The 27,524-nt window shown below is 36.9% G+C and overlaps 1 protein-coding gene across 2 annotated transcripts in view; it reads right to left on the bottom strand.

Moving 5' to 3' along the window:
* Positions 1-27,524, bottom strand: part of UBE3D (ubiquitin protein ligase E3D) — a 317,055-nt gene that overhangs the window by 66,195 nt on the left and 223,336 nt on the right. The window lies entirely within an intron of this gene.

Genomic DNA, 27,524 nt, shown 5'->3' with positions numbered 1-27,524 from the left:
AACAACCAAACCACTACTAATGGGAACCTTTAGCTGGAGAACGTCTCATGAAAAGCATTTACCCGCTCTAGGAGGAATTCATACAGATAAATACCATAGTTATGCTACTTATTTTTGTTCTAAAATGCATAATTTATCCTTCCTAACTCAGTTTCCTCCCAATACTAAGAGCGCTCATTAAGAAAGATACATCATCAATTAAAAAAAATTATTCTGTAAGCTCATGAAAGCCTACTACAGGAATCATTTCCCAGAAATGTTTTTAAAACTTCCCAAATATTTGACTGGTAGCTGCTGGTATTGTATGATAGGGGAAATGCAAACAGAAAGTTCTGAAAACTGGTGCCAAATAGAATGAACTTCCCAGTTGGTTATACCGCTAATTCACTTTTTAAAAAATACTGGGCTTGCATGTAAATCAATGAAGTCAGAACACACCCTCACACCATACACAAAAATAAACTCAAAATGGCTTAAAGACTTAAATATAAAACATGACATCATAAAACTCCTAGAAGAGAACACAGGCAAAATATTCTCTGACATAACCTGTACCAATGTTTTCTTAGGTCAGTCTCCCAATAGAAATAAAAGCAAAAGCAAACAAATGGGATCTAATCAAACTTATAAGCTTTTGAACAGTAAAGAAACCATAAACAAAAAGAAAAGACAACCTACAGACTGGGAGAAAATATTTACAAACGAAGTGACAAGGGCTTAATTTACAAAATATACAAATAGATCATACAACTTAATAACAAAAAAACAAACAGCCCCATCAAGAAATGGGAAGAAGACCTAAATAGACATTTCTCCAAAGAAGACATACAGATGGCCAATAGGCACATGAAAAGATGCTCATTATCGCTAATTATTAGAGAAATGCAAATAGAAACTACAATGAGGTATCACCTCACACCAGTCAGAATGGCCATCATTAAAAAGTCTACAAATAGGGCTTCCCTGGTGGCGCAGTGGTTGGGAGTCCGCCTGCCGATGCAGGGGACACGGGTTCGTGCCCCGGTCTGGGAAGATCCCACATGCAGCGGAGCGGCTGGGCCCGTGAGCCATGGCTGCTGGGCCTGCGCGTCCGGAGCCTGTGCTCCGCAATGGGAGAGGCCCATGTACCGCAAAGTCTACAAATAACAAATGCTGGAGAGGGTGTGGAGAAAAGGGAAACCTCCCACACTGTTGGTGGGAATGTAGATTGGTGCAGCCACTATGGAAAAACAATATGGAAGTTCCTCAAAAAACTAAAATAGAGCTGCCATATGATCGATCAATCCCACTCCTGGGCATATATCTGGGGGAAAAAGCTATAATTTGAAAAGATACATGCAACCCTATGTTCATGGCAGCACTATTTACAATAGCCAAGACATGGAAACAACCTAAATCACCATCAACAGAGGAACGGATAAAGATGTGGTATATATGTACAATGGAATACGACTTAGCCATAAAAAAAAAAATGAAATAATGCCTTTGGCAGCAACATGGATGGACCTAGAAATTATCATACTAAGTGAAGTAAGCCAGAAAAAGACAAATACCATATGTTGTCACTTACAAGTGGAACCTACAATATGACACAAATGAACTTATTTATGAAACGGAAACAGACTCACAGACATAGAGAACAGACTTGTGGTTGCCAAGGTGGGGGAGAGGGATGGATTGGGAGTTTGGGGTGAGCAGATGCAAACTATTATCTATAGGATGGATAAACAAGGTCCTACTGTAGAGCACAGGGAACTACATTCAATGTCCTGTAATAAACCATAATGGAAAAGAATATGAAAAAAAGGAAAAGATATTGGGCTTAGAGTACTGTGACACACCTCCACACCCTTCTCCACAGGCACTTAATAGAAGTTCTTGGTTTGGATACATGTGAATTACAGGAACAAGAAAAGGAAGAAAGAAAAGGATCCAGTCAGCAGTCCTTAAATTTTCATTTTGGCAGCAGGTTTTTGTCTTTGCGGGGGCCAGGCTTTACTATAACTGTGGGGTACATTGTTCTATTTGCTCTGAAGTGTAAGATGAAATTGAAAGGTACGCTTTTCACAAGGAAATGATCTTGAGCAAATTTCAATCAGTGTTGATCTCATCCCCTGAAGAGAAAGGCTAATTAATAAAATGGTCTTTTAAATAGAACGTCTGTCAGTTCTGTCCAACTTCATTATTCCAATGACCCTTTTCTCCACCCCCAAAGAAAAATGGACAATTTTTACTAATTTTCATAAATACTGTACCATGCCATCAGGAAATAATTAATTTAGAGCTCTTCATCAGTAATGGGGATGCAGTTCCTTAAAGAGCAGCCTCCCCTTTTTTTTTTTTTTTGCAGTCTCCCTTTAATTCGATGATGAGACAACTGTTACTGAAATATTTATTGCTATAAAATTATATCAGGGAAAGAAAAAGAAGCAATTTTTTAAAAACTTAAGATTTTCTCAACAGCAGCACTATGGACATTTTGGGCTGGATAATTCTTTGTTGTAAGGGCTGTTCCGTGCATTGTAGAATGTTCAACAGCATCCCTGGTCTTTACCCAGACAATAGCACTACCTCTCACCCCACTTAAAAAAACAAAAACCTTTCAGACATTACCATATGTCCCCTGGAAAGTAAAATCACCTCCAGTTGAGAACTGACTAATTGAAGGATCTGAAGCTCAAAAACCTTCAAGCTCGTAGTTTGCATAAGTGGGATACAATGATAGATCAAATAATAGCTCAGCATCAAGTGAAGCATCTAAATAGCTAGATAATTGGGTGATCTAGTGAGAAAATGAGCTCTGGCTGTAAAGTCGGATGGCTTAGGTTTAAATCCTGGCCCCAGCTTTTTCTAATGTAGGCAGGTTACCTGTCTTTTCTAGGCTTCAGTTTCCTCCTCTACAAAACAGGGATAATAGCAGAATTTACACATGGGACTGTTTTGAGGATGAGATAAAGTAAAGCAGAGAAGGATCTCAAATGAGTCATATCGCCTGCTATTATCAGAGATGGTATTCAAATTTTTGTTGAATTGGATAGACTAGACCTATGAATATTTATCCATTATTTGAATAGAGTAACAAGTGCAAAATAACTGTGAATGAGTATTTTAGTGCTAGTGGAAAATGTAAGCATTTTTTATACATTGGTATAATGCTACTTACATTTTAAATAATATGTTTTATAGCAAATTTGACATGTCTAATCTCATGAGTTTTTCTTTTAGAGTAAAGGGCACACACTGACCCAGGAAAAATTAATCCAAAATGATGAAAATTGAGACACATCCAGGGACTTCCCTGGCAGTCCAGTAGTTAAGACTTTGCCTTCCAGTGCAGGGGGTACAGGTTCAGTCCCGGGTCGGGGGAGCTAAGATCCCACATGCCTTGTGCCAAAAAACAGAAGCAATATTGTAACAAATTCAATAAAGACTTTAAAAAATGGTCCACATCAAAAAAATCTTTAAAAAAAATGAGACATATACTACAAAAGTTATTAAAGTTCAAAAACAAGCAAAAAATTTGGGGGGCAGCCAGGCAAAAGAAACCCAGGAATATATGAAGAGAGGAAAAAACAAGGCTGATCTCAGATTTCTGCATAGAATCCAATGCCAAAAACAAGGAAATCATTTCCTAAGATTTTCAAAGAAAGAATTGTGAGCTTAGGAATTTATATTCAATCAAGCTATCCTCGGAGTTTTATAAAAGCTTCAGTCAAACCACTTAAAAATATGAGAAAATTCAGGGGATACTGCCATGATCCCTCTCTGAGAAACTGCTGGATGACAAGTTCCATCCAACCAAAATATAGCTGGGAAAGTATAGCAAGAGAAGTGATGGTGAACATTGAATGTATTTCACTGTAAACCAAAGAAAAAATATTTCAACATGGTACCACTAACAAAAATTTGGAGAGAATTGTGAAGGAAGGTGGTAAGAAAGTTTTTTGATTACCTCACCTTTATTATTGAATACCTGGAAATGAAAGGATCTCAAAGGCAACAAAATCAAGTAATATAAGTTTCAACATACTTACAAGTACAAAGGGAAACACTAAGAAAGCTAATCTTATTGATTGAAATAAATTGATAAAGTAAAAGAGGAGCAGGAGAAGGAACAGAGAACATGTTACTTTCAGTGTTGCATATACTAGGAAACTAATAAGTATCGTCTAAAAACATGGAGGAATTAAAGGTATTACATAAAAACATAATGAAAAGGTAATTAGAACAAAAATGCAATCGTCTTAATATCAGAAAAACTACACATAGGCAAACAATGAAAAAAGACCACAAAGTGAAGGACTCTTTAAAATCGAAAATGTTGCATGAATACAGCAGAATCAAGATCAAGCACAGCTGTCATATCAATATATCTAAATGGCCCACACCAATTAAAAGACAAAAATTGAATCACACATAGAAACCCAATTCTACATATATATATGGAAACTAAACTAAGGTGATTTATAAAGTGAAAATAAAGAGATAGGTAGCATTATAAAAAGCAAAAACAAATAAAAAGGAAGTGAGGCTTAAAGGTTTCACAGCAGGCAGCATGGAATCCAAAGCAAAAAAGCATTAAACAAGACAAAGAAACCTATTTATGACGACAAAGTGTAAAATTTACACTGAAGATACAACTGCTAAAATATTTCTGTACCACATATCAGAGCAGCATTATAACTAGAGCAGAAATTATAGGAGATGAGAGGATAAATACCTAGAAACACATTGAAGTAAGAGATCTGAAGTTACTTTTCTCAGTCCATTGACAAATAGTATAGAGGAAAAATATGTAAAGTCATAGAAGAATATAATAAAAATTAACAACAGATATCTGACTGGTAAATATAAAATTCTGCACCCTGAAAATTGAGACAATACCTTCATTTCATATAGACATAAACATTCACAAAGATTAACAATATTGGACTCCCAAAATAAACTTGTAAATCCAAAAAGTAGAAATCACAATGCCATTAAATTGAAAATTCTATCTAGAGATAGTAAAACTTTCCGTTAAACAATGCTTGAGTAAAATAGGAACTAAAAAGCAAAATTTCCAAATTTCTAGAAAACAATGGTTATAATAATGCACCATATCAAGATAAATGAGATAGAGTCAACACAGTGCTAAGAGAAAAATTCATACCTTAAATGCCTATTTGAATAATAAAGAATAAAGACAAATGACACAAGCATTCAACCTTAAAAAAGATGATAAAGTGGAAATGTAAACATAAGAAATTAAAGAATCACAAGAGACTAATTTGCATAGAATTTGGTGAATTCTATGAAAATAAATTTTAAAACCTGTATGAAATAGATAACTTTCTAGGAAAGGCCATTTGTAAAAGCCGACCACAAAAGAAATAAAAAATCTAAAGTGATAAAGAGCTTCAAACAACAACAAAAGAACTAAGCCCAGTTTATTCACAAGATAATTCTAACAAATCTCAGTGATTTTAAACAGCTCAAATTATAGGTATTGACAGACGTATTTAAACTATTTTTGTGAAGCAAGCTTAACATTGATAGCTATACTGACAAAAGAGCATAAAAAACGAATACTGGAGACAAATCTCACTTATAAATATTAGTGCAAAAAATCCTAAATAAAGTATTTGCAAACAAAATCTGGCAGCATGTTACAAGAATAATATAACATAACCTCATGAGATTTATTATGGAAATTATATGAAAAGAATTTAATAACCATTCTTGAAAGAATAACACTCAGTAAAATAGAAAAAGACAGATACCATCTTAACATGGCCCCAAAGCCAACCACATACTTAATTGGGAAACACTGGAGGCATTTTCACAAAAGGCAGGAACAAGAAATGATGCCTGTCACCATTTCCGTTATTTAACATTTCACTAATGTTATTACTAGCCAACATAACTGCAAAGAATAAAGAGTCAGAGGTATAAAATATCGGAAAGGAAGAAGTGAATTTTTTTTTTTTTTGCAGATGATATGACTGTATATTTGGAACATCCAAGCCAATTAACTGCAAACGGTAAGATAATTCAGTAAGGGAGCAAGGTGAAAAAAATAAACACAGTAGTAATCAATAACTTATATAGTTAAATATCACAGATAGAAGTTATAATAGAAGAAATGACTTTATATATCATATCACCAAGGAATAAAATTAACAAGAAATGTACAAGAACATTATGAAGAAAAGTTTAAAATGCTACTGAATAATACAAAAGAAGGTATGAATAAATGGAAATGGTCTTAGACAGGATGACTCAATATTACAAGGAGGTTGATACTCCCTGAGTTAATGAAATATTTAATAATATCCCAATAAGAATACCAGTTGATATCTTAAATAAGCAAGTAGATTCTAAAGTCTGTATTAAAAGAAAAAGAATATGCAAAAAACTCTGAAAATGAAGTAGGAACTAGTATCACTAGATTTTTATAAAATTATAAAGTCTCAATAATTAAAAACAGTGCTCTGGCATATGAACAGATAAAACAATTAGTTGAGATATAGACCCAAATTCATTAGGTGATTTAGGATGTTACAAAGGTGATATTTAAATAAGTGAGAAAGGGAAATGGTGCTGGGAGTGTGGAGCCTCCTCATGAAAACAGAACTACTACAAGAACTAGCAGTTCTACTTCTGGGTACTTAACCAAAGAAAACAAAAATACTAATTTTAAAAGATATATACACCCCATGTTCACTGCAGCATTATTTACAATAGCCAAGATATGGAAGCAATCTATGTGTCCATTGATAGATAATATATAAAGAAGATGTGACACATATCGCATATGTACATATATGAATATTACTTAGCCATAAAAGATAATGAAATCTTGCCATTTCTGACAACATGGATGGGCCTAGAGGGTATTATTCTAAGTGAAATAAGTCAGACAGAGAAAGACGGATACCATGTAATTTCACTTGTATGTGGAATCTACAACACAAACCAAATAAACAAACATAACAAAACAGAAACAGACTCATAGACATAGAGAAGAAACTGGTGTTTGCCAGCGGGGTGGTTGAGGGGATGGGGGAATGAGTGAAATAGGTTAGAGAGATTAAAAGGTACAACTTTATAGTAATAAATAAGTCACAGGTATATAATGTACGGCATAGGGAATATAGTCAGTAATATTGTAATAACTTTGTAGGGTGACAGATGAGAACCAGATTTGTCACGGTGATCATTGTATAATGTACAAAATATCAAATCACTAGGTTGAACACCTAAATCTAATATAATGTTGTAAGTCAATTATATTTCAATTTTTTACAGGTAAGAAAAGAAATTCAAGTTAGAGAAAAAGGAAAGAGAATGGGGTTTATTTCACTCTATTTCTCAAGAGGAACATATGTTACATTTGCTAATATTTGGAGAAGAGTTTAAAAGCATAAAAATTGATAAATAGTAAGTAATCATATAAAAAGAGAAAAAAAGAAACTAATCAGATCTGACAGCATAATCCCAGAAGAAAATTCTTCTCTTTTTTATTGGAAGGGTTATGAAAAAAAGCACCTGCTGTTGACTCCCAAATTACTCTATAGATTCAAATCTCTTTTTTCCGTCCTTGAATGATCCAAATTTCTTAGATTTGCAGGCTTTCTGACCTTCCCGTAATGTTTATATTGCCAACCCACACAATTTCCTATATATGTCTCACTCTCGATTAAATCTGTAATGGGTTTTGACCAAACTGAGCCCTCCTATTTCAAGAATATTTTAGTGACACGTTTAGGGAACCTAGTGCAAACGGTATCTAGACAATCACCTCATTTTAAAGTTTATCTTCCCACAAGGCTACTTCAACTTCTCACCATATAAATTGAAATTACACAGTATTTATTGGACTGTTTATCTCTATACCCTGGGCCATTATTTCATATAAAAGGTTTTTGGTAAAACAAGAAGCATGTTCTCTTGAACCTTGCCCTTTAATGAGTGTAAGCTCATTAGGGCCTGATGGTCTGACTTCATAGCAGGTAATAGAACGGATCTAGGCAACAGTGCTAAAATTAAACATTCCTTCCAAATGTTTCAGGCAACCCTAAGCCATGAAATGCCTGCCAACCCGCCCCCCACCCCAGAAGATCAACAGAGCAACCGCTGGGCACATAAAGTAGAACCGCCCACTGCAAAGTCCAGTTAATGAAAATCCACAATGGGTAATAGGTCTGCAATATAAGCACATTCTTACAGAAGAATGGATTCCCTTTATCTGTGCTTCTGATTCCAGAGGATGGTCCAGTGAGCAATTAGACCAGCAAAAAACTAATACCCATCAGCACTAAACTGGTTAGATAGCTTCACATATATAAGATTAGATTATTATGGAGTTCTTGCCTTTAGAAATCACTAGAGTACTGATCTTAAACACAAGCATTCTAGGGTCATCTTGAGTTACAGGGCTTTTTTTTTTTCTTTTTTTTTTGAAGAAATTCAATTCAAATCAGCAAACTTTCAGATCGCCTTTTGTAGAAAAAAGTAATTTGTCTTTTACTGACCAGCACACTTATCCATGTCCTTCGGCTTGCTTCATTAAATTCAATGCACATGTTTCATACATTTTTTAAGAGGAGAGACACACTCAAGTGTTACAGGCTGTATCTACTTTGCAATTCTGTATGAGGTTAGAATCCCTCTTTCAACAGCAAGTTATTTATCTTCCTAACAATCTATCAAAATAAATATCTCCTAAGGTAGAGTATTATTAAATATTTTTCACAGCTGAAATTCTCCAACCCCCTCAGGCAGAATTAACAGTTCTTTGCTCAGATATATATCAGGATGCTTCTCACCTTTTCAATGGGGGCTGTTGTTGATGGGTCTTTTATTACTGCCAGATTGGGAACCCCCTAAAGGCAGAGAACATGTCTTATTCATCTCTGAATAAGTCCCAATGACTTTCACGGTGCCTCCCACATTATAGGTCAATAAATAATGACAACTTGTAGCTGGAGGTTTGCAGTTCTCTCTCTCTTCTGCCTAATCCCCATGGCACTATTGGGATAGGGGTGGCCGGGCAGAGAGGGGCAGAGGGTTGAAGCACTTTAGACTATTTCTCCTGAGTTCCTATCAATCCCAAAGCCCTAGTTCTCCTTTCCCTTTCACTTCTATTGCTATTTTGACTCCTAGATTCACAATATAACTCTTTTGAATGTGGCAGTGCTGTGCAGAATGGAAATTTAGACCCATGACAGTTCAAGGCCGGAACAGGCAGCCTGGAGCACTAAAACTACCCAGTGGCACCTGAGGTCCCTGTTGGTGACACACTCTCATGCACAGCTCTCTTTTCTTTCTTTCTTGCACAACTTCTCCTCTGTCCCTTCTTCTGGTTCTACTCTGTGACTGTCTTTTCTTCCCACACCCCACTATTTCCATTCCCCTGCCTGTGCTCAGAGTAGCCCATGGGCTAAAAGTATTGCTGAGTAGGGCTGGAAATTAGCCAGCAGAATGCTGCCACTCTTCTGTCATTTGGCCAGAACAAAAATCATTCATCGATTTTTAAGACTCTTGTCTGCAGCCCCCAAATCCTAAAACAGGGCTAGGGACAGCCACGGCAACAAATACTCTATAGCTTCTAACAACACAGTATTCCATTTGTGCTTCAGTAAAACCAACCAGTAGGCAACGTTATCGATGGTCTCCCAGTTTAAGGCAATGGCTTGCATGGAACCACATTTTATTTAAACCATGAAATCTTAACCTTGGATTTCCAAAAGCCTTAGCCAGTCACAGATACTTCAGAAGGTCTCCCAAGATTTTCTTGTTACATTTGAAAGGGCCTAGGTGATGTAAGTTCAAATAGTTAAATACTGTGTTCCCCTCCAAAGAGTTTGGGAATCTGTGGATTACATTTACATAGTACATGATATTGGTGACAATCGCTGACATCAGAACAAGCCCAGAGAAAATAACAGACTAAAGCAATACATTTCTGCACAGATATGAATACAGTTGACCTTTGAACAATTCGGGGGGGTGGGGGGGATAGGGGTGCCAATGCTCCACAAAGTCAAAAATCTGCCTATAACTTATAGTCAGCCCTTCTATCCCTGGTTCCTCTGTATCCTCAGTTTGGCATCTGCAGATCCGACCAGCCACAGATGGTGTAGTACCACAGTATTGACTACTGAAAAGAATCTGCCTATAAGTGGACCCACGCAGCCTAAACCCATGTTGCTCAAGGGTCAGCTGTACATGCCATGCAAGCAGTGACTAACTTTCCAGAATAATCAGTTTAGGGTGAGGTGTTTGACTAATGTAGGAACTGTGACATTGACACATCCATGATGGGAGTAACAACCAGCCATCTGTGCTCAAAAGAGCTGTTTCCTTGCAAGAGGAGCATCTGGTCAACCTGAGAACTGGGGCAGCAGCAGGGCGAAGCGTGAAGATCAGAATGGAATATACATACGCTTAGCTCTCTGAGTTGAATCACCCTCTGCGATCAAGGTCTCCTCCTCTCTCTATCAAATATCATGGTGGTTTCAAACCCAGAATCCTCCCAAGCATTAGGCTTCTGTTTTTTAACTAGGTACAGCCCAATGTGAAATTGGGGGATGGTGTGTTTTCCCCCAAACCAGCCAAAATAAATCCAAGAATGGGTTTATTTTCAGCTGTTGCTCTCTACTGCAAGACGAGATGGGCATTGCCCCTCTTTTACCTCCCTACCCCACCCCCTTCATTAAAACCAAATGGATCCACAAGACAAGGTATTTCTCAAGGTGCAGCCCACTGACCACCTGCCTCAAAATCAACCAAGGAAACATTAAAATGCAGATTCAGGGGCCCCACCCAGGAAATACTAAGGGCCCATGAATCTGCATTTTAACAATTCACCAGACAATTCATAAAGGAATTGAAGTGTAAGGATCCTTTCCATTCTCGGGTAATGGATTCATGGGAAAGGGCTTTTCCCGTCTAGTTCTTAAAGGCGTCTAAAATATATCAGCAAAACTAGTCACATCTGTGCAGTGGCACCAGGGTGAAGCAAAGTTCAGATCACTGGAAATTTTCCGAAGGTTGACATGAGGCCTCACCATCAGCTTGGCGGGCCCAGAATAATCCTGTTCCCCGAGTACACCAGGCGCACGGAGGCCGGATGGTTGGATGTCTGTCGCGTGGTGATTCGAGGCCTATTTACAGACGGGGCATACGTCTTCGACCCTCAGAGGGCCTCTGGCAGCCAGGTCTCGGCCTTCATGGGACAGGCGGAAGCCGATGTAGCTCCTTCCCAGTGCCGGGCCGCCTGCCTTGCTATTTACTGACGGATATTCCTGGCTCCGGGAGGGTAGCTCCCAAAGTGAGTCACGGAGGGATTTTTGCCTGCATCTCTGGCCAGAGCTGCTCAAAGCCAAGCACCTCTCCTTCCTCCTGCCCCCATCAGTCAATAGCAGACACAACATAACATGAACCAGGAAAGCTTCAAGTTCAAACACGGCCACTGAGGGAAAGCCCACTGTCCACTGATTCCCTGCTTCCTTTTTAAGAAAGAAGACCTCAGAGATAAATAGAGAAAATCATTCCCTTGCTATTTTCAAATATCTAACCTTTAACTGTGTTTAACTTCAATAATTGCCTGAGTTGAGACTACTTTGAAAACCAGGTTCAAGTTAAATACTAAGTTCCCTATTTGATTTTATTCACTCTAGATTTCCTTTTCCAACACCTCAAAAAAGCAATCATTTTGACTCACGCACCCTTATTTCACACCACACATTTTAACACCCAAACAAAAAAGCCCCCATGCTAATGCTTCTATAGAATGAAAAGAGTTGAATTTTGTGCATTTCCAAAGTATTTGTAAGTCTCTTGGTACTCCTACCATGCTTCTAGCAAATACACTTTACCAGGCATATTCAGAACAGGATTTTGTACAGAATTCTTACCTTGTCCAGAACTGCACCTACAGGAAAGATCTACAGTCAATGAAAGAATTAAAACGTTAGAGAAGAAAATGTCTAGAATTTAGTGGACAACTCTCATTTTTGCAATGAAAGAAAATGGATCCTGTAGGGTGAACTCAAAGTTTCCTTCCAGCACTGAAATTGTGATTTGCCTTGTATGGTGGAAGCTGTTGACACCCTTCACCACCAGGGTACCCACACAGGCCCACAGCATCCTACAGTGAGCCCCTGTCTCTACCTGCCTGACTGTTTTCTCTGGCCACAGGAGCCAACTGAGTTTATGCATAGGTAAGAGGCAGGTGCTGGGGAGTTAACGGCTCCAGACAAACTCTCAGCCAATGACACAGGTAGTTAGGTTAACCAGCTCCTTGCCCTCAGATGACACAACCCTGAGGTGTGCTTTACACCATCTCCCAGAAACAGGCAACCTGCTAACATCTCTTGTGTTGGCTTCCCTGACCCACTTCCCCACTCCCTGCCACACTTACCCTCCCTTATACTCAAATTCTTGTCTCAGGATGTAATTTCTGCAGAGTCCACCCTAACACCCAAGGTCCCACAGTTATGGCAGAAAGGGAAAATCAAGCCAGTTTGGTTTTGTATTTTTTAAAGAGAAATGTATTGGGGAATACAGATGAAGATGTCAATAGCTCTGTCTCAAACAGTGTGAGAGGTGTTCATTTGGTTCTTAACAAGTGCCAAGTTTTCAGAATCTTTATCTCAATTAATACTAGGGTGTTATTCAAATGCTGGAGAGGGTGTGGAGAAAAGGGAACCCTCCTACACTGTTGGTGGGAATGTAAATTGGTGCAGCCACTATGGAGAACAGTATGGAGGTTCCTCAGAAAACTAAAAACAGAGCTACTATGTGACCCAGCAATCCCACTTCTGGGCATATATCTAGACAAAACTATAATTCAAAAAGATACATGCACCTCTATGTTCATGGCAGCACTAATTCACAGTAGCCAAGACATGGAAACAACTGAACTGTCCATCAACAGATGAATGGATAAAGAAGATGTGGTTCATACATACAATGGAATACTACTCAGCCTTAAAAAAGAACAAAATAATGCCCTTTGCAACAACATGGATGGACCTAGACATTATCATACTAAGTGAATTAAGTCAGAAAGAGAAAGAAAGACCATATGATATCACTTATATGTGGAATCTAAAATATGACACAAAAGAACCTATCTACAAAACAGAAACAGACTCCTAGACATGGAGAACAGACTTGTGGTTGCCAAGGGAGAGGATGGTGGTGGGGGGGGCGTGAGGATGGACTGGGAGTGGGGTTGGTAGATGCAAACTACTACGTATAGAATGGATAAACGACAAGGTCCTACTGTACAGCACAGAGAACTATGTTCAAAATCCTGAGATAAGCCATAATGGAAAAGAATATAAAAAAGAATGTGTATATATGTATAACTAAATCACTTTGCTGTACAGCAGAAATTAACACAACATTATAAATCAACTATACTTCAACAAAATAAATACTAGGGTGTTATTAAGAATTGAAGAACACATATCAATCAGGCTCACAACTAATTTAGTGACCAATTTTGAGGTAAAACTAAACAAGCAACCAAATTTTCTCAAAGCCAAAAGTAGCATTTGGGATACTTGCTGTAAGAGGGCAAAGTGTTAACAATTCTGTAGGTGTCCTCAGAACTAATGTTTAGTCTGAGTAAGCCCAGTGTCTCTATTTGGTTCACTATGTTTCAGTTTTGCTTTAACCAAGACACTTCTGCAATATTTCACTTAATTTGTGTTGGAGTAACCCTACAAATACCTGCCGGAAAACTCGAGTTTTTATCTTTTGTTTTTATTAACCTGGCATTGGGTAACACTTTTGTCTCTGTAACAATATACAATTTTTATCAAATAAGTTTTGTGGGCAACTTGCAGGTTTTCAGAACAAAGGCTTATCCCTCTTCCATTGTTATATTGATGGATACGAAAAGAGGATTTCCAATTTGAGCCTCCACTCCACTGAGTCTGAGATCACCCAAGAGATTACTTTAGGATGAAAAATGTAGTAATATGGTGTACTGGTACAACCTTCTTCCCAAGGAAAGATATTAAATATCTTTAAAATAGTCATTGCTTTAGCAACACTGACAGAAGAAAAACATATATATTCATGTTTTCCAGAACAAACCAAGACACTGAGGTTGCAAGTGAGCAAGTGAATTGCTGAGACCACTCTGAGTCAAAAGTGTAAATGAAAACAGGTTGCAGGACCCTAATTCCAGATCATTTGTCTAGATAAAAATTTGATTATTTAACTTCACTGCCAGACAGAGGTGGATTTATCCCCAATTCAGTGAAGCTTAAACTTCAGGACCCTAGATATGCATGCATCACTTCCAGAGCCCTGGGTGACACCCTCATATGATCTCACATGGTGATATAATTTTGTAAAATCTGCAAAAGTACCATTATTCTAACTGTAATTCATTAAGATCAATCTCCTAAGGAGGACCTCCCCAAATTTTTTAAGCTTCAGATTCTACAAATTTGGAATCCTTTCTTCTGCTGGGTCTACATGAACATTACATGCATTTTTCAGCGGAACACTCACCCTACAACTCACAAACCCACCAAGAAGTTTTCTTTTCCCAAAGAGACTTTTTATTACAGCATTAGCTCAGGCCTCACAGCACCTCCCCCAAATAATGCCTTCACTAATCCATGGACCTAGAGGAAATATTTTACAATTACTCTGAAGCTTTGTGAGAAACTTAGGAAGCTTTAGTGCATCAGTGAGCAGTTAACATCTGTGGGTTCCTACTGAGATCTGAGGTTTAAATCAATTAGTGTTAACCAGGACTCTCTGCAATGGGCTTTCATAGAGAACAAGCATATGCTAATGTTTTAAATTAAAAATGTACTCTCCTGTAGAGAATGTCCACCAGCATTCTCCTTCTTTGGCCCATGTAATTCTTATTGCATTTTGCACTCCAAGAGTGGTTATGGGATTCATGGAAACAATAAATCCCAAAAGAAAATATTTCTTTGTAAGAAACCATAACTCTTTGAATCCCATTATTTTGTGGACTTTTAATCATGTAGCTCTTTTTATCTTTGTTTTTTCATAAGCCCCTGCAGCTCTTTCTTCATTCTCCACTCCCAAATCCCAGCCAAGATACTGAATAAAAAGAGATGAGTCCTAATTTAATAGCAGGACACCCTGGTGTTACCATGCTTCCAGGCTAAGGGGTAGACGTGGAGAGGAGCTGGCAACTCAGCCTTCTTTCCAACTCTTAGTATTGTAACTAGTATTGTCAAGTTGCCTGCACAGGTTTCATTATCAATAATAAGAGCTAACGTTTATTGAGCTCAGATTATAAACCAGGCACTACCCTAAGCACTTGGCATGTATTATCTCATTTGAGCAGCCCAGTAACTCTAGAGGGTAGGTACTCTTTAATGTCCCCATTGTACAGATAAGGAAACTGGAGGTCAGCACAGTTAAGTGACTTGTCCATAATTAGTTTTTACAGATATCTGCTAGCTTGAGTTGGCATCTGTTATTTGCAACCAAAGAGTTCTAACCAAAACAACGAAATCTTTCTCACACCAAACTCAAGTTCTTAACTATGAAAATTTTCATTTTTCTTCCTGTTAATGGAGGCACAATACAAAAACATGTAAATTGTGACACGAATAACATAAAGGTTGTGTGTGTGTGTGTGTGTGTGTGTGTGTGTGTGTGTGTCTGTAGGGGGGAGTAAAAGTGTAGAGTTTTTGTATGTGATTGAGGTTACGTCTTTATCCGCTTAAAACAGACTGTTAAAATTATAAGATGTTTTATGGACTCCTCATGGCAACCACACAAGAAAATCCCTACAGAATATACATAAAAGATAAATAAAAAGTAATAAAAGAGTATCAGTACAAAACATCAATGAAACACAAAAGAAGATAGCAAGAGAAGAAAAGAGGAACAAAGGAACTACCAGACAGACAGAAAATGGCAATAGAAGTCCTTCCCTATCAATATTTACAACACTTTAAACTAAATGGATTAAACTCCCTAATCAAAAGACATAGAGTGGCTGAATGATAAAATACAACACTCAACTATTGCCTTCTACAATAGACTCACTTTAGAATTAAGGACACACACTAAAAATAAAGGAATGCAAAAAGACATTCCATGCAAATACTAAACAAAAGAGACCAGGAGTGGTTATACTTATATCAGACAAAATATATCAGACAAAAGAGAGCAGGAGTGGTTATACTTATATCAGACAAAATAGACTGTTAAAAACAGTCACAAGAGACAAAGAAGGACATAATATAATGATGAAAATATTAATTTATCAGGAGGATATAGCAATCATACATACACCCAACATCAGAGCACCTAAATATATAAAGCAAACAGTGACAGAACTGAAGGGGAAATAGACAGTGATACAATGATTGTAGGAAACTCTAATACCCCACTATCAACAATGGATAGAACATTCAGACAGAAAATCAATAGGAAATGGCAGTCTTGAACAATACTATAGATCAAATGAAGCTAAAAGACACAGAACATTCCACCCAACAGCAGCAGAATACACAGTTTTCTCAAGCACACACAGAACATTATTCAGGATAGATCACATGTCAGGACACCAACAAATTTAAGAACACTGAAATCATACCAACTATCTTTTCTGACCACAGTGGTATTAAATTAGAAATCAATAACAGGAGGATCACTGGAAAATTCACAAATGTGTGGAAATTAAACAACACACTCCTGACAAAACAATGGATCAAAGGAGAAGTCAAAATAGAAGTCAGAAAGTGTCTTGAGACAAATGAAAACAAACACACAACATTCCAAGATATATGGGATGCAGAAAAAGCAGTCCTAAGAGGAAGGTTTATAGCAATAAACATCTACATTAAAAAAGAAGAAATATTTCAAATAAACAACTTAATTTTACACCTTAAGAAACTAGAAAAAGAAGAATAAACTAAGCCCAAAGTTAGCAGAAGGAAGGAAATAAGAAAGATTAGAGGAGAAATAAACACAATACAGACTAGAAAAACAATAGAAAAAAATCAATAAAACTAAGAGCTAGATTAAAAAAACAAAGTTGACAACCTCTTAACTAGACTAAGAAGAAAAGAAGACACAAATAAATAAAATCAGAAGTGAATAAGGAGACAATAACTGATGCCAGAGATATACAAAGGATCCTAAAAAAACTAGTATGAACAAACTGGATAACCTATAAAAAATGGATAAATTCCAAGAAACCTACAACCTACCAAGACTGAATTATGAAGAAATAGAAAATCTGAATAGATTAATTACCAGTAAGGAGATTTAATCAATAACCAAACCCTCCCAAAAAAGAAAAGCCCAAGACCGAATGATTTCATGGGTGAATTCTACCAAAAATTTAAAGAAGAATTCACACCAATCCTTCTCAAACTCTTCCAGAAAATTGAAGAGGAGAGAACACTTCCAAACTCATTTTATGAGGCCAGCATTATCCAGACACCAAAGCCAGACAAGGACACCAGAAGAAAAGAAAATTACAGGCCAATATCCCTAATGAACATACATGCAAAATTCTCAACAAAATACTAGTAAACCAAGTTCAGCAGCATATTAAAAGGATTTTACACCATGACCAAGTGGGACTTTTGCCTGGGATGCAAGGATGGTTCAACAACTGCAAATCAATCAATCTGATACACCACATTAACAGAATGAAGGATAAAAATCCTATGATCATCTCAATATATGCAGAAAGAGCATCTGACAAAATTCAGTATCCATTCATGATCAAAACTCTCAACAAATTAGGTATAGAAAGAATATACCTCAACATAATAAAGGCCATATATGACCTAGCTCACAGCTAACATCATAATCAACAGTAAAAACCTGAAGGCTGTTTATATAAGATCAGGAACAAGACAAGGGTGCCCACACTTGCCACTTCCATTCAACATAGTCTTAGCCAGAGCATTTAGACAAGAAAAAGAAATAAAAGGTATTTAAAATGGAAAGGAAGAAGTAAAATTATCTCTGTTCACAGATGATATGATTTTATACATAGAAAACAGTAAAGTTTCCACATCCAAAATGTTGTTAGAACTAATAAATGAATTCAGTAAAGTTGCAAGATACAAAATCAACATACAAAAATCAGTTGTTTTTCTACACACTAACAACAGACTATCTGAAAAGGAAATTAAGAAAAAAAATCCCATTTACAATCACATAAAAAAGAATAAAATACTTAGAAATGAACTTAACCAAGGACGTGAAAGACTTGTACACTGAAAACTGCAAAACACTGATGAAAGAAATTGAAGAAGACATAAATCAATGGAAAGACATCTGCCTTCATGGGTTTGAAGAAATGATAATGTTAAAATGCCCATTTTACCCAAAGCAATCTACAGATTCAATGCTGTCCCCATTAAAATGTCAAAGTCACTTTTACAGAAAGTTTTAAAAATTCTAAAACTCATTTGGAACCACAAAAGTCTCAGAGTAGCTAAAGGGATCTTGAGAAAGAAGAACAAAGCTGGAAGCATCACATAGGCATCACACTTCCCGATTTTAAAATATATGACAAAGCTACAGTACTTAAGACAGTGTAGCATAAAAGCAGACCATATAGACCAATGGAGCAGAATAGAGAGCCTAGAAATAAACTCATGCATAAAAAGTCAACTGAATTTGATAAGAGTGCCAGAAACACACAAGGGGGGAAAAGACTAGTCTCTTCAACAAATGGTGTTGGGAAAACTGGATATCTACATGCAAAAGAATGAAATTGGATCCTTATCTTACACCATACACAAAGTCAACTCAAAATGGATAAGACTTAAACATAAGACCTGAAACTGTAAGACTCCTAGAGATAAACATCTTGACATTGGTCTTGGCAATGATTTCTTGGGTTGAACACCAAAAACACAGACAACAAAAACAAAAACAGACAAGTGAAACTATATCAAACTAAAAAGCTTCTGCATGGAAATAAGAAACAACAGAGTGAAAAGTCAACTTAAAGAATGGGAGAAAATATTTGCAAACCACATATCTGATAAGAGGTTAATACCCAAAATTTACAAGAAACTCCTGCAAGTCAACAGCAAACAAACAAAAAAATAACTCAATTAAAAAATGGGTAGAGGATCTGAATAGACATCTCTTCAAAGAAGATATACAAATGGCCAAAAGGTAAATGAAAAGGTGTTCAACATCTCTTATCATCAGAAAATGTAAGTGAAAATCACAATGAAGTATCACCTCACACCAGTTAGGATAGATATCACAAAAGAGATAAGTGATAACAACACCCTGTAGGTAAGAATGTGGAGAAATTGGAACCCTTGTGCACTATTGGTGGGAATGGAAAATAGTGCAGCTGCTATGGAAAATAGTATTGAGGTTCCTAAAAAAATTAAAAAGAGAACTACCATACAATCCAGCAATCCCACCTCTGAGTATATATCCAAGAGAACTAAAATCAGGATCTCAACTTTTAACCAATCCCCTGCTGTATGGAAACCCCCATTGTAATAACTCCTCATTGTAAAGGTTAAACAACTTCCTCATTTTCACTTTATAAGCCATCCTGTAATGTCATGCCCTTGAACTTCATATCAGTGTTTGAATTTGTACTGTCCCAGTTCCTGAACTGTCCTTATATGCATAACGAACTCCTGCTAAATACTTTTTATTGATATGGTGGTTTTAATTTTGCTATTTCTGGAGTTTTTGACAACATTATGTTAAGTGAAATAAGCCAATTGCAGAAAGACAAATACTGCATGATTCCACTTATATGAGGTATCTAAAATAGTCAAAATAATAGAAGCAGAGGACAGGTTGGTTGCCAGGGGCTGGGGTAGGGGGAACTGGGTAGCTGTTGTTCAACGGCATGAAGTTTCAGTTACGCAACATAAACTCCTGTGATACAGTGCCCGTAGTCAACGATACTGTGTTGTACACTTAAAATTTGTTAAGAGGGTTGATCTCATGTTCCTACACACAAACACACACACACAAGACACAAGAAAACTTTTGGAGGTGATGGATATGTCTATTTCCTTGATTGTGGTGATGGTTCCATGGGTGTATCCCTATGTCCAAACACATCAAATTAGGTACATTCAGTGTTTTTAAATATCAATTACACCTCAATAAAGGTGTTTTTTAAAAAAGGCTGCCAATGAAAGAAGTATGTTTTCCCACTGACTTCCATAATAAATCCAAAGGTGCATCTATGAATATGTATTGAAGAAGGCTTATTCTTGAATGGAGTGTCCTACCCTCAGAGATTTTGATCTAGTTGCTCTGCAATGTAGCCCAAACATCAGGGTTTTTTGAAACTCCCCAGATGCTTTCAAAGTGCAGTCATAGTTGAGATCATCTGATGTACATCAGGGCTTCTCCAACATGAATAAATGTACACCTCACCTGGGGATCTTGTTAAAATGCAGATTTTGATTCAGGATGTCTAAGATGGGGCCCAAGAGCTTACATTTATAAAAAGCTTTAGGAGATATGAAGGTTGCTGGTCTGTGACTCACTCTTGGAGCAGCAAGGCTCTCAGAGGTACCAATATGTAACCAAAAGGGTAACTTGGATACAAGAAAAGTGGCACCCATGGAAAACATAAACAGTGCTTCTTGGCTAGTGCGGGGTGACTTTGCAAGGAAACCCATGAGTGGGACTCCATCTTTTTCGTTCTGTTTCCCTAAATTTATCAAGCACCCACAAATCATTGATCTGTTGTAGTGCTCTAAGTCAACCACTCTTAGGATGGGGAGAGAACAGTTTCCTTTTATGAGTAGAGACACTCTGGAATGGGAAAGATGCATTCATCTTTTTTTGTATTGCACCCGCCTGTGACAAGCTGTAAACAACAGGGGAAGTCATGTGGCATTTTCCCTGCAGCCATTTGTCAGGTGTCATAATTCAGTGGGAAAAAAAAAAAAAAAAAAAGCCTTTGGGAAAGTATAATGAATGTATTCCTCACTATCGAATTTCTATTTATGCTGCTATCTTTTTAGAGTCTCAAGTTTTATCTGTATTGTAACATTATTTTAATATTAATATCATTAAGCTTTTTGGAGAATACTTATTTGATACACAAACAGAAGGTATTTTTGGTAAAATAAAACAAGTATAACATTTCAGGATTTTCATTCTCCATAAAGTTTGTTCCTAGAAATAACCAGAAAAGACATACTTCTCGCATTTAGGACACTATTAAAGACTTTATGGCTACTTTTTTTAAGATTTTTTTTATGTGGACCATTTTTTCGAAGTCTTTATTGAATTTGTTACAATGTTGCTTCTGTTTTTATGCTTTGGTTTTTTGGCCACAAGGCATGTGGGATCTTAGCTCCCTGACCAGGTATGGAACCATCACCCCCTGCGTTGGGAGGCAAAGTCTTAACCACTGGGCTGCCAGGGAAGTCCCTTATAGCTATTTTTTAACGTCACAGAAATGTAAGTGCTGGTTTTAATTTTCATGGAAGATGCATAAATGAAAGGACTTAAATGTGACCTCAGGAGGTTTTTTCTAGTCCAGTGGTTCCCAAATGTTTTGTTCGCAGGACCCCTTTCCATCCTTAAAAATTATTGAGGATAAAAATTGCTTTTGTTTATGTTGGTTATTTCTATTGATATTTACTCTTTTAGAAACTAAAACTGATATGTTTATATCCTTATTAATTCATTTAAAAATAACAATAGTACACCCATTACATATCACATAAATAATATATTTTTTGAAAATTTATTTCCAAAATAAAAAATATTTAGCAGAGTATCATTTTTTTTTCTACATAAAAAAAAATCCGTTTTGGGCTTCCCTGGTGGCACAGTGGTTGAGAGTTTGCCTGCCGATGCAGGAGACACGGGTTCATGCCCCGGTCCGGGAAGATCCCACATGCCGCGGAGCGGCTAGGCCCGTGAGCCATGGCCGCTGAGCCTGCGAGTCCGGAGCCTGTGCTCCGCAACGGGAGAGGCCACAACAGTGAGAGGCCCGTGTACCGCAAAAAAAAAAAAAAAAAAAAAAAAAAAATCCCTTTTGAGTCTGTATTACTGGACATTCATATCTGCTTCAGCATTCAATTAATTTTGCTATATTTATTAAAGCATATAAAGAAAATCTAGCATCTCAAGATCTAGGATCTGGAAAGGGGAGAATATTTTAGCATTCAGATAATTGTGGATCTCTTTCTTTGATACTACACTAAAACTCAACAAGTAGTCACTTCTGAAAGGTTAACTGCAACATGGAATCAGAAACCCTGTCAATAAACTTTCATTCTGTGTTATATTAAAATCTATTGGTCTAGCTTGCTCTTTGAATGGATCTCTTACCCGTGCATGATTTGGTAACTGACTCACCGAGTTATGGCAATCTTCCAAATGTTGATGCATTTCATTATACAATATCAGAAACATCAATTAATATCACCACCAATCTCATCAGAAAAGTTTTTACATATTGGATTAAGCTCATGGTGGCAGATAAAAGTTTTCCAAAGTTCAAATTTTCACTTGATAAGTCAGAAGGAGAAAGACAAATACCATATGATAACACTTATATGGTGGAATTTAAAATATGGCACAAATGAACATATCTACAAAACAGAAACAGACTCACAGACATAGAGTACAGACTTGTGGTTGCCAAGGGGGAAGGGGGTGGAGGAGGGAAGGAGTGGGAGTTTGGGGTTAACAGATGCAAACTATTATATATAGGATGGATGAACAACAAGGTCCTACTGTAGAGCACAGGGAACTATATTCAATACCCTGTGATAAATCATAATGGAAAAGAATATGAAATAGATTGTATATACATATGTATAACTGAATCACTTTGCTGTACAGCAGAAATTAACCAACATTGTCAATCAACTATGCTTCAATAACATAAGATAAAATTTTATCATTGGCAACAAATGATGTCAGTTGTTTTCCTTGAAGTGACAGGATGGATTCATTCATTTCTTTTTAAATGTCAGCTGAATATTCATGTCTCAATACCAGTTATCTGTAGTCATTTGATCAAGTGAAAAGGAAACATTTCCTGGTGTTCCAGGAAAAACACAGCTAGTTCAGCTACAACTCAACTCCACAAGTGATTTTCTTCAAAATAGCCATCCTACTTCACAGGCAGGAGAAGTGTTTGTGCATAGTTTCCATTTACCCACATAGATTATTAAAAATATGTGTGCTCAATAGTCAAGATTTAATAATAATAATTTTTACTGCCCCATTGAGAACATTACTAAGTAAAATTGGCTTTTTGTTTGTTTATTGTTGTTTTACTGCAAGTGTGTGACAGTGAAGAATACGACGACAGTTAGTACAGCTTGGACCCACTCCCTTGATTCGTGCTAAGGCACCACCAGTTTTACCCACCATTTGATTTTGCACCATCATTATTTGACCACAGAAAGCGTTCATTTATTTCTTGAAAATACTACTACTTTCTGCAATGGTGTTCCACGGAACACATTTGGAAAAAGCTGTATTAAATACTCCCTTTATTCCTTTCCTACTTCTAAATCTATGAAAGAATTTATGGTTGCACAAATCTGCCATTATCTCTCTGAACTGACATATATTTAGGGGGTGGGGACATTGTTACCAGTTTTCATTAGGCTTCAACGTTCTTTCCTATAATTTACAAATCGAGTTTTGACTCAGGTCTGTAGTACCCAACACAGTGCCTGCAACAAGAGTATGTTCTGAAAATGTTTATTGCGTTATACTTTATCATTTTAAAAGAGGATTTGAGGCATTTTACCAAAGCATACAATATAACAAATTCATTTTTAAAATCTGATCAAACAAATAATTGCAGCATGTCAGGGCCCGCAGCGTAGTGGATATGCAGTATGTTTACAACGTGGTTAATGCTCCTGTTCTGACTGATGGCCGTGATCAGAAGAATTTTTGGAACTATTTGCTTTTCAAGGATATAGAAACAGTCATTATATACCTCTCAATAAAATTCTAATACACAAATAGCCATATCGAAATTATAAATTTAAATCCGTTTGGGGGGGCTATGTTAATCACAGATAAAATCAGTGTAATTAAGGCTGTGACCCAGCCACACCACAAGTTGCCTCTAGGAGAAATCTGAACTATTAATACTTTACCTTACTGTCCCATACAAGTACCATAGAGAGGAAAGAGGAATAAACAGAATAAAATAATATTTTTTAAAAAGTGCAGAAGTGAGTTGAAAATTTGACTCAGAACTTCCTCATTGTCAAAAAAGCCATTAAATCTGGCTCAGAAAGAAAAGCTACATTATGAACTTGGGTTTTAATAAGAATTAGGCAAAAAAAAAAAAAAAAGAATTAGGCAGAAGAGAAGTCAGGGTCATAGAAAGTGGTCTCCATCCATATCCAGCGGTGGGTTGAGACAGTTTAATAAATATTAGATATAGAGTCTGTTTCCATTTATGAGTAGTAAAATATTACTTCCCTATAATTTTATTATTTCACTCATAATTTTAATAAAATCTACCTTTTAAAATAAAATCTACCCATGATTGTAGCTATGAGGAACCAAGTTGTCCAAGTGTCCAAGGGGATTATCTGCCTCATTCATTGAACAAGTTAGAATCCCTCAAAGTTTTACTACAGTAACTCAAGAATCATAATAGCAGCACATGTCAATCATTCTAGAAGGATTAAAGTTTGTAAAGAAGTCTAAATAGAGTTTCCCTGGTGGCGCAGTGGTTGAGAGTCCGCCTGCCGATGCAGGGGACACAGGTTCGTGCCCCAGTCCGGGAAGATCCCACATGCCGCGGAGCAGCTGGGCCCGTGAGCCATGGCCGCTGAGCCTGCATGTCTGGAGCCTGTGCTCCACAATGGGAGAGGCCACAACAGTGAGAGGCCCGCGTACCGCAAGAAAAAAAAGTCTAAATATATTTGTTACTCTATTAATTTACTTATTCGGGAAATATTTATTGAGTATCTTTTGTGTACAAAACCACTGACTGTGAGGTATGAGCACCAACGTAAGACTTTCATGTTTCCTTGGAGTCAGGTATCCAGGTGTGATAACTCATGCAAATAATTTTTCCCCCAAATATAAAAATACTTGAGAAGTAGCTAAGAGCAAGCAAATTTTGCATTCACTAGGGATCATCTTTGACCATTGTGTACAGGGCTTGGATAAGAGCTCATATTAAGTAGATGTGCTAATTTAGATTTGGGACTATATAGCACAATGTGAAACGGAGACACACACACACACACACACACACACACACACACACACACAGGAATATTACTCAGCCATAAAAAAGAATGAAATAATGACATTTGAAGCAACATGGGTAGACCTAGAGGATATCATGCTAAATGAAGTAAGTCAGACAGAGAAAGACAAATACTGCATGATTTAACTTCTATGTGGAATCTACAAAACAAAACAAATGAACAAACACAACAAAACAGAAATAGATTTATAGATACAGAGAACAAACAGGTAGTTGCCAGAGAGGATGGGTGTAGGGAGAGGAAAGAAATAGGTGAGGGAGATTAAGAGGTACAAACTTCCAGTTACGAAATAAATGAATCAAGGGGATGAAATGTACAGTGTCAGGAATATATTCAATAACATGTAATATTTTATCAGGTGGCATATTTTAACTAGATTTATCATAGCAATTATTTTGAAATGTATAGAAATATAGAATTACTGTGTTGTGTACCAGGAACCAACACAGCGTTGTAGGTCAATTATACTTAAAAAACAAACAAACAAACCCACAGAAAAAAAGATCAGATTTGTCGTTACCAGAGACGGGGGTGGGGGAGGGGAATTGGATAGTCATTCAAAAGGTACAAACTTCCAGTTATAAGATAAATAAGTACCAGGGATGCAATGTACGACATGATAAATATAATTACCACTGCTGTAGGTTATATATGAAAGGTGTTAAGAGAGGAAATCCTGAGTTCTCATCACAAGAGGAAAGATTTTTTCTATTTCTTTAATTTCATATCTTTATATGATGATGGATGTCTGCTAAACTTATTGGATAATCATTTCATATGTAAGTCAGATCATCATGCTGTATACCTGAAACTTATGCAGTGCTATATGTCAATTACCTCTCAATAAAAATGGAAGAAAAAATCAATCAATTAAAAATCTCCAACTCTGTCAGCTAACTGACCAAGGAGGATTTATAATAAAGAACCTTAAGAATGTGTCTTACTTGTCCTGAGTAGCATTTTGAGGGCTGGAAGGAATTACATATCTGAAGGATATATCCAGAGCCTCAGGAATTACATCGCTTACCACAAATGGGCCTCACAAAAACAATGATGGTAGATGACTTGTAGCACAGTATTTTGTGATGTGTACTGAACAATCTGTTTGAACAAGAATAAAATTCAGGCAGAATTAGACTTGCTGAAATTCTTTAATAATCATTAGAAACCCTGCTACCATTTTTGGTATGAGGTGTTCCAGACACTGAGCAAATCTCTACAAACCAAATGAAACTGATGTTAACATCAGCATTTTACCGATAAAGAAACTGAAAATCAATCAATGAAGTAAATAATTTGTAGAGGTCACATAGCCAAAAAACAGAAGAGGTAAGAAACAAATACAAGTCTGTCTAATTTCAAGTTCCATGCTTGTAAATGCTATGCAGACCCACCCTTAAAAAACTATTTACATTCTGCCAATTTCTGAAGAGGATTTGCAGGTAAAACCTAGGCTACTAGGGAAGCTGACATAATTTTAATTTACCTTCCTCAATGCTCCTTTGCGGAATCCAAATACGGTTCTCCCTCTCTACATAATATTATTTATCCTAACATTTGTACAGTCTTACCTTGGTTTTGAGCTTTCTGCCCAGAAGTTAAAGCAAGCAATTTAGCTATGACTGTGTTAGAGAAACGACAGAGAAGAAAACATGACTAACAAAAATGTAATTTTTGTCTTGGCCTCCATTCATTTAACAAATATTTATTGAGCAGCTTCTTCGCACCAGGAGCTGTTCTTAGGCACTGGGGATACGACTGTAGGCAAATAAAAGGATCTTTGCTTTCATAGAACGTCCAGTGGGCAAGAAAGACATTTAACAAAAATAACATAATATGAATAAACAAACAAAGAAACAAAAACTAAGAAAGAGGCTCTATGGAAAAAGAATAAGAATCTATGAGGGCCTACAATGAATGAAGACTTTAAATTCAGGGAAGCCTTCCCTGAGGAAGGGACCCTTTAGCTGAGATCTAGGTATGATAGAGTACTAACACTACATAAAGAGGATGAGGTTCGAGAGAGAGCATTCTATAAAGAGAGACTTGGTTCTTCCCTGGTGGTACAGTGGTTGAGACTCCGTGCTCCTAATGCAGGGGGCCCGGGTTTGATCCCTGGTTGGGGAACTAGGATCCTGCATGGCGCATGGCGCAACCAGTAAATAAATAAATAAACAAATAAATAAACCAGTGGCTATGTAAGTCAATCACACTTCAAATAAAAATAAAAATAAGAGAGACTTACTTGTGCAAAGGCCCTGTAGTTGGAGGCAAGATGGCAGC

The sequence above is a fragment of the Orcinus orca genome, chromosome 12 (assembly GCF_937001465.1).
Source record: "Orcinus orca chromosome 12, mOrcOrc1.1, whole genome shotgun sequence".
NCBI classification, from domain to species: Eukaryota; Metazoa; Chordata; class Mammalia; order Artiodactyla; family Delphinidae; genus Orcinus; species Orcinus orca.
The sequence above is the reverse complement of the archived record's forward strand: the minus strand, read 5'-3'. Positions and strand labels throughout refer to the sequence as shown.